Raw genomic sequence first — 16,949 nt, forward strand, 5'->3', positions numbered from 1 at the left:
GATAGACAAATATACACATACAAATATACATGTAAGTGTACTTATATTTATTTACATAGGTTGCTTAACGATTGATCACTCACTATACAAATGTATGTATTTATTTTGTGTGTTTGTAAGCGTCTCAGCATGCTTATGAATGCAACTGTTTGTTTGCTCTTTACACCGCACTCGATTCAAGTGTGGAGTTGAAGGCGCCAAAATATGCGTTAACAAATTGTTGAAAAGGTAATAACAGGTGTGAAGCGAGACAAACACTTGTACATATGTATGTATGTATGTTTGATATATGTTATGTACATATGCATATCTGTATGTATTTAATTTATCACTCATAGTACATACATATGTACGATGTGTAAAAGTTATTACATTTTAACACCTAACTTATTTTGTTTTTGTAAAATTGTTGCTGAATTACATACATATTTATTTACTCAAAAAGCAAATAAAAACGCTAAAATTCAATAACTGATCTTTTTGTTATCTAACTAAGAAATCCCCATGCGATAAAAATGAAATAAAAGAATCATTATTGATAGTTTCTTTGGCCACTTTCAGGGCCAATTTTGATTAGTTCTTACAATTTTTCAATTCCGTAGTGGAAAAATTATCAAATTTTGATTTCACTATCGCCTTATGTACTCCTATACATGTGAGAAAGTTAATATTTATATCGAGCAATAAAATATATTGATCTCATGGTCACCGTAGAAAATTAGCAATGTGCCGAATGAAGAAAGAAAGAACAACAAAAAACTCTTAAAAAATAAGGCAAGAGAAATTATTGGCAAATTCTACAATTCTCTTCGATTCTCTACTTTTCTGCTCTATACTCTTCTCCATCTACAACTAACAACAACTACAACTTTAAACTTATTGGAGTTAAATTATAGATCAGTTAATATAAGGATACCTTATTAAAGTGCCGCAGTTGAGAATGTACACGAAGACCGTGGAGAGTCGGTTCGGCGTCGTTCGCAGCAACTCGGACTGACATATGAACGACTTGGCGCATTTCCCGTCGAGATCTTAGATTGAAAGCGTAAAAACAGCTTGCGCAAGAACTGAAGCCACTCGACCTTCCCAAGTGACATCACTTCGCTCTGTGGGCTCTTGAAAAGTTGGATACGACGTCGAGGCAAATTTTGTTCAGCGACCCATTCCTGGCTCAAAGGGTATATAAACAAGCAAAATTGCGCATTTAAGGCGAAGAGCAAGCTGAAGAGATTCAAGAGCTGCAATTTCACCCAAAAAAATAACGGTTTAATGTGGTTTGTGAGCCAGTGGAATCATCGGTCCATATTTCTTCAAAAATGATGCCAGTGAAGACGTCAATGATGACCCTTGTCGCGAATCACCAACTATTTGATGCCTGAAATGGAAGCTAGTGATCTCGGCGACATTTGGTTTCAACAACGGCGACAATTCCCACACATGGCATCAATCAATAGATTTATTGAGAGAACAAACAGGCCTTGGAGCAAAATATCACGCGCGTTATTCGTCAGTCGAAATGTTCGAACGAGTCATCGAAAGTTGGACTCAACGGATGGACCATCTGAGACGTAACCGCGGCTAACGTTTGAAACAAATAATCTTCAGAAATTAAATCGCAAAGAATGTTCTTTCGAATAATAATAAACATTCTCCATAAAATTAGAAGTTTCTGTGATTTTTCTTTAAAAAAGCTTGGAACCTCGAAATGAATCACTCATTAGTAGTAGATGCACAGGAACTGAGGCCATATATTACATTATAAGTGAAAAAGTGGATCTAGAGATCTATCGTTTACACAAGTCATTATGGTACATTCACTTCAAAGAGGTATTGGGTTGAGGAATAGTGGACCAAACACGACAATCGACAACCCTGGAAGGATGGCTAATTAAGAAATTTAAAGAGTTGGAGAGGTTGGAAAAGAAATTTTTATTCAACGAACAAGTTTATAATCTCTGAATATTTCTATCAAAATTTGAGTGAGTGAGAGATGTTCTAATCGTTGTATAGTTTTACAGACTTTTCAACTCTTATAAAAAAGTTTGATTATATTGGATTGATGATTCAATTGAAAAAATTAAAATTACGAACATCCGAAAATCAATAGCCAAAGGCTACAAGTCCAACTCTCCACTAATCCAAATATTGTTATCGACTACGACTGGACCAACAACACAGACTAGCCTGCCATGAAACTGTAGACAGAACCCAACAGACGTCATTTACTTGCATTGAAATGTTATTGAGACAAAACAAAACAAATGTGTGTGCGAATGGGCGGCATAAAGAGATAATAATACGAAATTATGCTAATGTGCGTGTACGTTGAATTGCAAGATCGACTTTGGTGATTTGCAGCAACAACAACAAGCAAGCAAGCAAACCACAGCAGAGGATATGCGCATCTTCGATCTCCGGCCGAGGCAATGGCATGGAAAAAGCGTGCGACAGACATGCGACCAATGTGACGTTAGTCGCTACGAAGTCGTATATTACCGACCACAAAGATAGCTAATGAAACGTGCTAGACAAACAGGCAGAGCGAGAGCTATACTAGACGACGTAGACGTATGGTCAGCCGCTGGTTGGCTTTGCAGACCGATAAATACACTAAAGTGCCGGATATTGGCGTTTAGCGTGATCGCAATCTTTGACGAATATGTTGAGTGCATCCTCAGCAGGCAACTATACCGACAAGTCGACATGCCAACAACAAGCAATTACATATGTACATACATACCGACAATTAATACCGCCGACCGCGTGCAAAGTGAGTGCCAAAGTCACGCATGCCGGCGAAGTTGGCAAAGATGCTAATGTGTGATTTGTGGATTCAGTCGCACAAGTTCAAGTCTACAAACATTTCAAATACTAAGCTCGTATTTGCATACATGCATATGTATGTATGTAAATATGTTAGGCGTGGAAGAAGTGTGGCAGCATCGGTGAATTTGGGTTAAACACGCGGTGGAAGGCGGGGGAAAACATGCATACTCTTCAAGTGACAACATCAAAACAAAACAATTGCATGTAACCACATTTGTAAAGCAGTGTACACATATCTTTTTGTGTGAAAGGCGAGCAGTCTTTGTCATTATGCTGTGCCCAGTTCGGTTTTCTAATAAAAAACAAGAAAAAGAATTCACCGAAGCTACACCGAAGCCTTCATAAGTGCACTTCTTAGAGTGTATAAAGCGATCTTAATACTCAATCGGTCAGTTTGTACCGCACAGAGGGGAACTGCGGAGAATTTTCCAGTCCTCGAAACATTTTCATAAGCACTTTTTTGGGATGATCTTCAACTCTTTCAGCAAATGTTGTTTTATCTCTTCGATCGACTGAAAACGGCAATTATAATGCTCTCCATGAATGTGGGTTCGGAATTCGCACGATCACCATCTCCAATGAGACCGGTTTGTGGTCCTTTTTTTGAAAAAATTCAGCTTTATCGGGGCGAGTCGAGCAAGAACGCATTTTATACTCAAAATATCCACCAAAATCATTCGAACAGACTCACGAGAGATGTCGAGCTCTCTTGCCATCTCTCTAACACTTGTCTTACAATTTTCAAGCACCATATCCATCACTTTTTTAATATTTTCATTAGTTGAAGAGGTCGAAGGGCGTCCAAAATAAGGCATGTCTACAACGATCTCCCGACCGTCTTTGAAGGCTTTGTACCACTCGTGAGCTTGTGTTTTTGATAAAACAGAATCACCGTAAGCCTTTTCCAAATCGGCATAAGTAAGGCGTTACTGGAGGATGGAGTCATGTGTAGAACTTCACACACGTTCTCTGAGTGCCATTCACTTGGGGGTGGCCAGAAACGATTATTTTACATATGGCTCAAGCAGTTCACGACTGCCGGTCATAGAAGTATCCTCTGGGTGGTCAAAGAACATGCTTTTGATGGCGAGCTAAAGTGAGAAGGCGAACAATCCCTACCCAGAGTTGTGCGCTGGGTTTGAGACCCGCTACGTAAAAAAACAACGCCAAAAAATTCACAACGAGACAAGATTCTTGTAGAAAATTCGTTTATGAATCTTGACTGATACATTACAATCGAAGTCTTAAAGTGTTACTCACACTATTGTCAGCTCAAATCTCCGTTATGATCTCATAGAAAGCTAGTTTTTCAAGAAATTGAACCGACAAGGTAGCTTTTTAGCTAAATATGCCTTGCTTTTACCTATCTGGTCCCATGATTTAAGTCTACAGTATGTAAATTTACTAACTCCTTCAGTCACTTCCGCTCTATTTCCATCTCTCGCTTCTGTGTCAATTAAACAAGAAGGGCAACTTTTATTGGAGGGCCCAGTATATCCAAAGAACTAAAGACCACCAACACGAACTACAGTTATAATTAAATTAATTGTTAGTTCTTGTCAAGCTGTAGCAGTAAATAGGAACCTTGACGCAAATTTAACGTTTAATAGAATTGTTTTTCACATCAGAGGCTCAAAAAATTAATTAAAATTCCAGAAGCCTAAGCAAACAAAATAAATGTGCCTAAACGCACGTTTGTCATTGATCTTGTTCCAATTAATTGCCGTCGTCATGCCCTACCATAGCGGAATGGTCAGGTCAGCGAGCGCAATAAATAGCCCACTCGTAAAAAGCACGAAATTTCCGTTTCCTTAAAAGGAAGATATTTAATTAAATGGCATTTTCACGATTTCAATTCTATCGTTTGATATTTTGAAAAGTTGATGTAACAAATTAATACGCACTATTTAATGGAAAAAGCGCCTAGCAATCAATAAAACACTCAGCGGACCTTCAATTAAACGATTGCAAAATGATCACACACACATTACTATCTATTTATATACTCGAGCGACAATCTAAATGAAGAATAAAATAAGCATTATGAATTTATTTATTGTGTTTTCACAATTGTGCCTACATACTATTTCTCAAATCAAATCGAATTTTACTATGCGTCGTGGCGTCAATAAGTGACCGATCGATCGAACAGCCGCCCGCCACCGCAACTCGTGCACTCACTCCGCCTTCTCGGCATTTGGTAATCTGTGCACGCACTTAGTCGCCGTTGTTTTGTTCTCGTACTCATGCTCGTCTAAGTGACGCGATCGCGTCCACCGATAAAAATTACGACAACGCCGACGATGACGACGATTGATTGAAACCCAATATAGGCGCACGCGAAAACACAAAAAGGTGCAACAACAACAACAACGGATGGAGTGCTGACTTAATGCTCGTAAATTAAAACCTCTTTATTAACCATTTGCGGCGGCTTAAGCGCATGCATTCGACATTATTATTGCGGGTACAGAGTGTATTATGAGTACTCGTATTGATTTAGTGGCCACGAAGTTGTTGCTGTGTTGCGTGTTGTCGCACTCATGCGCCGTGCAGTGTTGGAAAAGGCCAAAACAAATTGCGCTTTCCATGCAAGATGCCGTTTATTAAAGATACACGAGCGCGCTTGTAACGTAACTCGGTCATTGGCCATGGTTATATCAATTTCGTGGCGTTAATTAGTTGGTCAATTGCCAGCGTTTACACATGAAATGGCCAAATAAAATCGATGATTTTGCGATTAAGTGCTAACACTTTGAGCGTCGCAGGTGGAATTGTTTTGTGACTGTTAGTTGGTAAGGCGAATTTAGAGCGCGCATGCGCGACCTCAACTGAAGAGTAATACTACATACTGCATGAAGGCGAGTGAGAAGTATGGGAATCGTGTAAACATTTTGCCAATAACCATTAAGCATCTATGTATCTATTTTGCCTAAAATCAACATAGTGAGACTTTTAAATGACCGACCAAAATTTTGACTACGCGAGTTACTCAGCGCACACAAATCTACTCCAAGTACTCACAGAATGGATCGCGGATCTATTTCAAACTCAACTCAACGTAATCTTGAAGAAAATAATTCGTACCGAAGAACTAAATAGAGAAGGTAGCATCTTCTATAAGGGTACGTACAACCGCGCTGTTAGTTCTGCTTTATCCAGACTGTATAAGGAGGCGAAGCAAGCGGGTATAATAGTGAACGAGGGCAAGACGAAATATCTGCTGTCATCAAAGAAACAGTCGTCGCACTCGTGATTTGGCTCCCACGCCACTGCTGACAGTCATAACTTCGAAGTCGTAGATAATTTCGTCCATCTTGGAACACATATTACCAACAACAACAATGTCAGCCTCGAAATCCAACCCAGAATAACTCTTTCCAACAGCTGTTTTTTCGTACTGAGAAGGCAATTGAGAAGTAAAGTCCTTTCTCGACGAACCAAGACCAAACAGAGGCATGGCCGATGACAACATCTGATAAGTCGACATTACGAGTTTTCGAGAGAGAGAGGTTCTGCGGAAGATTTATAGTTCTTTTCGCATTGACAATGGCGAATACCGCAGTTTATGAAATGATGAGCTGTATGAGAACACAACGACATTGACATTCTGCGAATTAAGAAACAGCGTCTAGATCCTATCGTTCGAATGGATGAAAACACGCCAGCTCTGAGAATATTCGACACAGTACCCGCCATGGGAAGCAGAGAAAGAGTAAGACCTCCACTCTGTTGGAAAGACCGGATGAAGAAGGACTGGCCACACTTGGAATCTCCAATTTGCGCTAAACAGCGAACAGGAAGAACGACTGGGGCGCTGTTGTAAGCTCGGCTACGGTAAGCGGTGTCTACGCCAATACTGAAGAAGAAGAACATAGCGTCGTTCTCTTTGATAAGACCTTTATGTTGAAAAGCTCGACTGAAGTTGCGCCACTTTTAGTCGTGATTTAAGTCTGCACTGGATTTATCTTCCGTAATGTGGCATAAAGCTGAAAGGCGGACAATTGTTGACACAGAAGACAGTATCCATACCCAGAAACTATATACTAAAAATTTTTGGAGACAACAGTCCATATATTTTATATCTAGATATCACTCTTAATACTGTTTACCCCGAAGTTCAACCAAAACTTCTGTAATTTCTGTCCAAAGAACAAAGGATTAGAGAACAAAAGAACGCACGCACATAATTTAATTTAACGGAGAATTTATGTTTTGGACAATAAAATGGATGTTGCCTTAAATTGAAAACAGACATTTTTATGTGCATACCAGAAAGCAGCAGCTCTTCGAAGCGACACAAATTGGAAATTCCATTTCAGCAACCTCGAAGAAGTACACTTCTTTATTAGGAAAGTTTGAAATTCCTTAATTTATATACATACATATGTATGTGCGCATGTGTGTGTGGGCACAGTGCATTTATTTACATTTGTAGGCACAGCACTTTGCTTGACGTGAGGGCTGGTAGCGCGAATTTTCAATGCAACGTCGCATTTAAAATTAGAAATGCCCAAAATAAGTGAAGTTAAGTAAGCAGAAGAACAAATACAACCACACCACTCACACACACACACACACAAGAAGCTCAAACTGTGGCAGGAACAGAAGCGCAATCACAGGAGTGCTGGCTGCGGTGGTGCATTCGTGAATGGGACATCTATTGCTAAGCAATGCGCCGAAGGAGGCTGCGGCGACGTGTGCTACTACACGCAGTTGCAAGGCGCGTTGCGTTTGTGGCATGTTGCTGCTGTTTAATTAATGGCCTTTGGGCAATGAATCGCATGGAAATTATGTTCATAAAATTTTCATGTTTGCCGTTGACGTTTATGCGGCTTAATGTCGCACGCAAAGCGCTCTGCGGTGGGATGCTTCACTGGGTGGTGGTTAAATGCACACGAAAACTTATGCTGGCATATGTGTGCTTGTGTATGTGTGGGTGTTTGTTTGAGTAGTTTTTCACTGCATAAATTCTATTACCAACAACTATGCCTTTGCACGAAGACGCCGCTATAAATCTCTCGCAGAGTCTTAAGCGGATACGACTCACTCACAGTGCTTCGATAATTCATACCCACAAATCATGAAAGCATGCAAAGTACTTGAGTGTATGTGTGTATGTGTTCTTTCGCGATTTTATTTCGTCTGCATGACAATATAATTTTGCAAGTGCAAGTGAATTACGTGTGACAGTTCCGGAATTTGTAAAGCGATGTCCGCGACAGACGTTAAGCCTCCGGCAATTTATGCATTTAACACGACTACTTCTTGCATATTAATGTCTTAGTTGCATGCATTATTTACTGATTTTCAGGTGAGAGGGATTAGCGTTGAAAGAATCATTCGATTTTTTTAGAAAAATCTTTCTTTGAGGTTATGTCCATTTTCGTTGAACAATGCTGTAGATGGAGACCGTTCTCTGATTCGTGAAAGATAGACCTAGAATTGATGAGCACCCAAAATATGAAGTTTTTTCAAATTCCTTCGAATATTACTACGATAATTACATTTTCCCGAAAAAGATATGTACTAAGGCATACAACTCTGAACATTTTTGATCCAACGAGTTGAAGACATCTAATTATAACGCTCAAATCGTCGGGACCCTAGCTTTCTAACTATAGTCTACGCTAAATACAGGGTTTGTCCGGAAAGTAAAGGACTGATTTTCTTCCACCGCGGCTGCACTTCGGAGCGTGTCCGCAGCGACTGTATTCGGTAAAGGGCGTTCCTAGCTAACGAAGGCTGGTCAATTGTCTCCGAGCTCCTAGAGAGTCAGGATAAACATTTTCGCTCGACATGTTTCAGTAAGTGGTGTAACCGAAAATGCAGCGTTCGTTGGAGCAGAGGTACGCGATTAAATTCTGCCTGAAACTTGGTGAATCTGCGAGGCTGGCTTTCCCAGCTATTGCTTTAGAAAGAAGTGGTGTGTTTTAGTGACACCAGTCCTTTTTAGCACACACGGGCGTTTTCTCGCCCAAAAAAGGCAAGAATGAGCAAAGGGTCAATTAGGTCCGACAAGACATCGCAGCCGATTGGAAGTTGAACTAAGACAACGAACTCGTGTGTAAACTCAGTGTTTATTATTAGTCCTGCAGTGCGATTTCGGTAACACTTCGAAAACATCTACTTATTTCTAAACGCAAAATCAACTACCCTTATTGAAATCATCATAGTAATTCAAAAGCTGAGTTATGTTTCCCTCTGGTTGCCAGATTACTGCGGTCTATGCCAACCTGAGGTCTTGCGAAAGCCGTGAAGCTGGCCTCTAATGCACGTGCAGGCAATTTCAGAGGCAGCATCTACATAGACAGCCAATCAGCAATCAAGGGCTGTAAACTCGTATCGCATGTCGGCCAGAAGTGTCTTGGGAAGCAGGGCAGCAATGGAAAGTGTTCACAGAAGCAAGCAATTTCACTTCTACTGGATGCCAGGCCACAAAGGCATCAAGGCAATGAAATAGTGATGTACGGTTAACACCCGAAAATTGATCAGCATTGCGAAACCCATGGATTGCCTATAGGACGATCTCGACAGAAGCATGGTAAAAAAAATCAAAACCCGATCGAGCTACCTGAGTGCAAAACTGCAAAAATCATATGCAAAATCATAGTCGGAAGAAGAGACTGTAGGGACATGATCGGAATCCTAACTAGCCGCTGTCGGGTAGCGACACACTCCCGCAGAATGCGGCTGACAAATCGAGAAGACTGAAGGAAATGTCTAGAGCAAGGCACCGGGTAAACAATCGAGCATCTCTTGTGCAGTTGTCCTGCATTGTTAAGGCTACGCTGTAAGTATCTAGGGTCCTCACGGTGTGATACACTGGAGGAGGTATGGATAGTGAGACCACAGACTCTGTCAAAATTCACATCAAACGCAGGCATCCTAAAGGACCTGCTCCTCATGGACCTAGTAACTGAACTCCATCACGAAGAACCAAAACTGGTCTATTTTTAATTGCTGTCGGTCCTCAGTAAGTAGAAGAGTACTGCGATCAGAATACCAAGAACAATACCAATATTTTACGTGTTATTAAAAATAGATGAGTAGATGCATTAGAATAATTTCCAAAAATTATGTGCTGCTTTCGATGATAAATTAAAACAAAAATATATTATATATATTCTACAAACACAAACATTCTACGCGCTCTTCAAGCAAACTACTAAATTAACTCTGAGCACAACTAATTTAATTTGAATTTAATGGCACTGACTCAAAGCAATCATACCACTCGTCGACCTATATATTACATTATTTCCGTATGAATCATATTCTGTGTGGACATTTTGCTGAGTAGCGCATAGCAACGTCGCTTTTGATGAGCGCAAACAAATGTCAGCGCCGGCAAATAAATGAGTATGCGCCTAAATATGTATGTATGTGTGTGAGAAATTCCACACCCACCCACAATCTCTCTCAAAAAAAAAAACGAAAATAAACAAAATGACGTATCACAGTGTTGTAGGTCAAGAATTTCGGATGCAAATTGTCGAAAAATGGCAAAATGCCCGTATTTCGTCACTAACACGCACCCCACCGTGCAATCCCCATAAACCGCGGTATTTAGGTATTGTGAAAACTAGCAATCCTCAACAAATGTCAGCGATCGGTTGACAGGGTTAATGAAAACATAAAGTTGTGCAACTGTTACGCATGCGAAGGCTTATTAGAACATAAATTATTTCTTTGAGCAATGTTGCAACATGCCGATTGAAATAATAATAACACTCATATGTGTGAGTATGTGGAAGACCGCAGACGCCACTTAAACACTCGTTAGTCCAATTCACAAACGAACACACACATGTGTTCAACTTTTCGACGAGTCAACAGATTTTTGGCGTGACAATAAATGTCAAATAATGGGCGTCTGTTTTACGAACGTCCAAAATAAGATGTCAAACAGAGGTGAGTTTTTTTTCACTTTGTCAGTCAAACGCACATGTGTTACCATAGAATCTGCAACTGTGGCTGACAATGACAATTAAGCCATTTGTTGACAATTTATTGTTTGACAGGCGGTTTTCCAGTTTTTCCTACTCCACTATTAATTTTTTAATTTTTTATTAAATTTTCCTTTGTGTCTCCAATTTTTGTATATTTCTTTTAATGACAGCGACAATGGCCTTGTGTGTTCTAATTAATTGACTGCCACTGTGGCTGTCTGCCTGAAACTTTTTTGTGATACAATTTACTTTATTTATTTATGACTGGCTGGCGGCGACCAACGCGGTTGGTCATGAAAGTGTTGGAACTCAATGCTTCGAGTGCTTCTTGTAATCAGAGATGATGTCATGACTAAGAATTTCGAGGGGAAAGCAGCAAAATTACGTGGCAAATTCACTGTTGATTAGTCAGTTTTTCTTTATGAACGCGTGCATTTTCTTTGTTGCCGATTGCTGAAGTAATTGAAAAATCGAGTCAGCAACGCGAACTTCAGCGATTTTTCCGAAATTTTCATATCAATAAACAAAGAAAATTACGCACAGTCTTCGAGGAGACCACGACACGAAGTGCAGTAATAATAGATTGCTTGGGAATATATGGTATACATATGTATGTATGTACATATGTAAGCATATTGCGTGCAGGCGTTGAACTCGGCAATGGAAGATAATTTATCTTAGGCTAAACTGCATACATTGCCAGTGGGGGCGAACATTCTTATCGCATCTTTTACTCATTCTAGCGACAAAATTTGATTAAAATTGAGATATTATGGTCTCGATAATTGGAACCTTAGTTTACGATGCAATTTATATTAATATCATCCCACAAAATGTGTGAAACCGAAGCACTAGAGTTATTAAGATCTCTGTGACGTTAATATGAAGATTTACAAACGCAGTTCCTTAAAATTTTGTATGCTTTCGTACGTAACAGGGTTTTACATTCTCAACTGGTTTCGTTCCCAAGAACGCCATACTGTCGAAAATACCAGCAAAATCTGTTGGTAAAAATAGTTCATCAAAGAAATCATCAGAGATCAGAGAAGACTCTACTGAGCACATGTTCAATACTCCGTAGTTATTGTAAAAACTTGAATTCGCAAAGTTTCGACCACTCGATCTTAAAAGTTAAAAAATTCTTGACTAACTTTAAGTCCGTACGAGCTCTCATAAATAAGAGAGGGCAACGCCATTAAGTACTAACTGTCCAGCCTTTCAAAGCAGCCTTCTCAATCGCTTCCTTATTGCGATTGACTAGGTACAAATATTATAACTACCGTTTCTAATAAAGTCTAGCTCTTCACACGCTTCCTTATGTAAATATACACACATTATACACATATTTCGACCCTACCCATAAATGGTTTTGGAAAAATCAATGACCGCCGCAATTCAAACTCTCAACTCCTTTTAGTCATTAGGGAATTATTTATTCTGCAGACATGCGATTGAATGTGAAAAGTGCGCACACGTGAAAAACAGAACGTGAAACCTGGAAACGGCAGCCGTGGCACGACCAAAGCTATACAATAGTACATAAGTACACACGTACATATGCATGAATGTTTTCGGCTTTTCGTGGAAATGACTCAACAGTGAGTGCAACTGTGGTAAAATTTCATGTCGTTATTGTTTTCGACGGGAGTTCCTTTGGTCTCCGACACCTCTTCGGGAGCGCCGACAAAGAAACTCTTGTGTTTTGTTTGACTTTTTTTTTTTTGATCGAAAACAAAGTTTGTAGCAAGAACCGACGGACGTGGTGGCATGACAAATCGCTGTCAAATAATGATATATGTTTGTATGTATGTGCAAGCATATACATATTTATGCATAAAATACGCACGCACGAATACATAGATAAACATATGTTTGCATGGTAGAACTAATATCATATGGCCTTATGTATACATACTTACATATGTATATATATTTGTATTTACTTTTTGTTTGCGAATTTTACGGCCCTACTCGCATGAATCATGCTTGATATTAAGCAGAACACATTTTTCGATGATGTCAGGACAAATAGTGTTATATAAATGTAGATATAGAGTATGGGTTTCAAAGTATAGAACAAACGAATGCACTCGATTCGAATAAGATCATACAAAAATATGGTAGAGATTCAAGAAACCCAGAATATTGACTTTGAAGAACGATTAAAGAGTAAAATGTTCGAAAAAATTTTGGTAAATTTAAATTTTGGAAATTCGGAATTCTCTTTCTTTAACTCTCTGGGGGGAAACAAATGGACATTTATTTTGAGAAAAACGAATTTGGCTGATCTTAGAAATACAAGCAATAAAAGTTTACAAAATATCATTGAAAAAATTTTATTCGAAAATTCGAAATTATTGTTCGAAAATTCGAAGTTATTTTTTCAACTCTTTAGGAAAAAAATAACCCGATATTTTTCTTTTCTAGAAAAATAAAATTTGTGCACAAAACAAAATTTTTCGAAACAACATTTTGTTAAAATATATTTTTCAAAAATGGGTGCATACAATTGAAAGATGTGATGTTAGCATTGCCAGCTTGGAAATGTCTATAAAAAGCACGCTTAATCAGGATAACAAACAAAAACGTACGACCAAATAAACTTAGGATTGGTCTGTAAGGATCGACGTAATGTCCTGGCCAGTGCAAGCACCTGACCTAGGACCTAATTCCAATCGAAAATTTATGAAAAGATGTTAAACGAGTTATAACAACAGCAAATCTATCAAGTAGAATACTACTAGTGATAGAATTCCAGTAGTGGTCACGGAGACATGGGCTCAAATCCTTATGAAGCGTTGTAGTGCTCTAATCGACTACATGCAACGTTGGTGTATGGTTATGCTAAAAAATAAAGGCTTTTCAACCAAATATTAATCAGTAGAAATCATTTATGTAGTATTTAAAAATTTAATCGTTAACTGGATTTTTTTCATTTTTTTTCTACAACAAAATAGACACTACTATTCTCATGAATTCTCTTAAACTCTTTTAAATAAATCTTTTAAGTTAAAAAACTGACGTTTTTTTTTGAGAAAAAAGAATTTGGCTGGTCGTATAAATACAAACAATAACAGTTTACAAAATATGATTATGAAAATTTAGTTCGAAAATTCGAAGTTCTTGTTCGAAAATTCGAAATTATTTTTTTAAGTCTTCAGGAAAACTATAATCAATTGATTAAAAAAAAACATTGTATACAAAATAACATTTTTCGAAATAACTTTTCAGTGAAATTTATATTTCAAAAATGTGTATATACATATAATATTTACGTAGAAAAAGCTAAAAATTACTTTTGTATGTTATTATATTCATAGTTTTCATTTTAAACTTGATTTTTTTGTTTTATAGTTAGAACCAGCATTATTATTTGCATGAACACAGCTGTCTGTGCATATTTATCGCATGAAAAGAAGTAAATAGTAAGCAGACACGCCCGTCTATTAGCTTAATTCATTGTTTGTCCTTTAATCGAGGAAGAAACAAACTATATTAATACCATTTTGGATAATTGGTTACGTAATAATTAAAATTATTTCTTTGTATTTTAATATACATACACATACATATCTAAATATTTTTATAAATTTTTTTTAATAACCGATTTTAAATTCAAAATATTTTATTTTTTGGTTTACATGCAATGTAAGGACTTACAGTTGCTACTTAGATAACATTATATTAAAAATGTTATTAAACCTACATACGTGTACATATGTATATCCACATATGTATGTACATATGTACATATATGAGAATATCAATGTACACAAAAGATTATTTTATCAATACCCTCCTTCTTTACTGGCTTTTTGCTACTTTTCGGTACCAAACAGCAGCGATAAAAACCAATTGGCAGTTGTCAGACACTTTTTCGCCGCACTAAGTAAGTAGTCGTAGTCGTCCCCGACCCCTACACGGAACCGAAATTACGCTATCTTCGTGCATATGTGCTATATATTATGTACATATGTATGTTTATATTATTCACATAAATACACAAAGTATTGGCGTGATAAGCCCATCTATAACTTGTGACAAATTGCCTTCTTTACCTTTTCACACAAACACCACATTCATTCATCTATATATTTGTATGTCTACATATACTTGCATTTTAATACATTACTTGTATTTACATACCATAGGTCTGTGAAAGCATTCCCCAAGTCGCAAATTGAAAGAACTATTTCGCACAAATTATTAAAAAAAAAGAAGATTTCTTGTTAAACACACATACATATGCAAATATGTACAATTATTTGTGTTAATTCAAAGCAAATCATTGACAGGAATTTCTACTCACATTCTCACACACTTCTCTCTCACATGTAAATATGTATTTCATAAACACTAAATTTTCCAAGCACTGCACTTTTCAATCACAACTAACCGAGCGGCGTAACTTTAAGGCATTTTCAGAATCAATAGATTTTCCACAACAATAATAACAATGGAATCACAAAACGAACGGAAGCATTTAGCAAAACTGCGGTTGCGACGGAGAAAATGTACGCACTATTCAGGCAAACACAATTCAATATATTTGTGTGTATGTGTTTACGTATACGCAAGAATTCAGCAATAACGAGAAATACACTAGCGCTTATGGTGGCACAAAAAACCGAAAATTATCAACGAAACTTCCGTGCACGTCTTTATCGCACCGCAGAATATTGCGAACTCTCCAGCAAAACTGCCGCAGTCGTCTTTAATCTAGCGGTGGTCGTTCTCTGATTGTTTTTTACTTTTTCTAAAGGTACGCAAATAGTAAGCATAAAGGAAAGCACTGATAATTGCATGGGCATACAAGGAATGCGAGCGATTCGGCAAAGTGACGGCCTCGATTGAATCTCTACAAGGCTGGCCGTGAGCGCCTCTGCTATTTGGCTCGGTAAACAAGCTCAGCTGATTTGTGGGGTTGACAGCTGTCAGAGGGCGCGTTTTTGGAGATTTTCGTTTTATGGCCTGCAAAAGAGAACGCACGTACGCAATGCGCATGCATCGAGGGGTGGCTCATACTACAACAGTTTGTATGGTGTTGGTGTTCACCTTTTACTAGGTGATTTCAGCTTTCACATTAACCTTTTCAACAGGAAATTCGCAAGGTGCACTTTCGAAGTGCGTATTAGGGAGACAATATTTCCCTAGTTTTTTTTTTATAGCAGTATCTCATGTCTATAAAATCATAAAGTTTTTTTAGCTGCAAGTGGTGTTTATAAACATTTTAATTCTAAGTCTTTTGAGTTTGAAAAATATTTTTTTTTTACAAAATCCGTACCAAACTAATCGAATATAGCCACCCTCTAAATAAAATATGTTCAGGCTGAATGAGGAAACCGTGCAGGAAACCGAGTCTATACTTCCCCAAAATGCATTTAAAAGGATGATAAAGAACAATTTCCGGTATGCCATGTCTTGCGGAAATAAAAAAAGTTGAAGATGAAAAAAAAACAAATTTACAAAAATTTATGAAAATGTCTAATAACTAAAAATAAAAAAAAATTCAAAATGAATAAAAAAAATCAATTACCCATGATTATTGTTTGGTAAAATATTAAAGAAAAAAATACAAAAATATTAATAAATTTAAGTTTCTATTTTTCAAAAAATAATAATAATGTATAAATGCAAAAATAAATTTACAAAAACTCAAAATGAATTAAAAAATTTTTTTAATCCCATGATTAATTTTTTGGTGAAATATTTTTTTTAAGAGCTTTTTAACAAAAATTTTAATTATGAACATACTACATACATTTTTTTATTTTTCAAAAAATCATCGTTGACCGATTCAATACAAGGATGTCCTTATTGCTTTTGCATAGGTCTCCTTTATGCATTAAAATATATATGTAATCTTCTTTATGACAGTTTGTGCATGGTCAATTACTATTATTTTAAAAATTAACGATTTAAATGAAAAACGTTTTTCCGACTTTTTTTAATTTCCAAAACCAAAAACTATTAACGCTTCTGATAATATCAACCAAACTCAAGCAAGCTGGCAAGCTCAAGATAAATCGACTTTGAAATAGAACTGTTTTAATATTGCTACAAATAGGCAATCAGAAATATCTAATAATAAAAAATATATTTTTACAAAATATGAGATTTTTATAAATTCATGTCAAGTACTTTTTGAATGCACTGTGAGTAAATCGTCGC

The 16,949-nt window shown here is 37.3% G+C and overlaps 2 protein-coding genes across 6 annotated transcripts in view; one reads left to right on the top strand and one right to left on the bottom strand.

Moving 5' to 3' along the window:
• LOC105224932 (calcyclin-binding protein) overlaps window positions 1-16,949 on the top strand; it is a 233,180-nt gene that overhangs the window by 213,292 nt on the left and 2,939 nt on the right. The gene's annotated exons all lie outside the window — the stretch shown is intronic.
• LOC105224934 (GAS2-like protein pickled eggs) overlaps window positions 1-16,949 on the bottom strand; it is a 147,013-nt gene that overhangs the window by 129,087 nt on the left and 977 nt on the right. Inside the window, exon 1 of one of the 3 annotated variants that reach the window (XM_019989751.3) lies at window positions 15,088-15,869. The exons of 1 other annotated variant lie outside the window; for it this stretch is intronic. The gene's annotated coding sequence lies outside the window, so the exon portion shown is untranslated. Of the gene's footprint in view, window positions 1-14,924; window positions 15,870-16,949 lie in introns of those variants that run through there. One more of the 3 variants, XM_019989750.3, reaches the window with a different exon arrangement.

Source organism: Bactrocera dorsalis, chromosome 4, assembly GCF_023373825.1.
Source record: "Bactrocera dorsalis isolate Fly_Bdor chromosome 4, ASM2337382v1, whole genome shotgun sequence".
Lineage (NCBI taxonomy): Eukaryota > Metazoa > Arthropoda > Insecta > Diptera > Tephritidae > Bactrocera > Bactrocera dorsalis.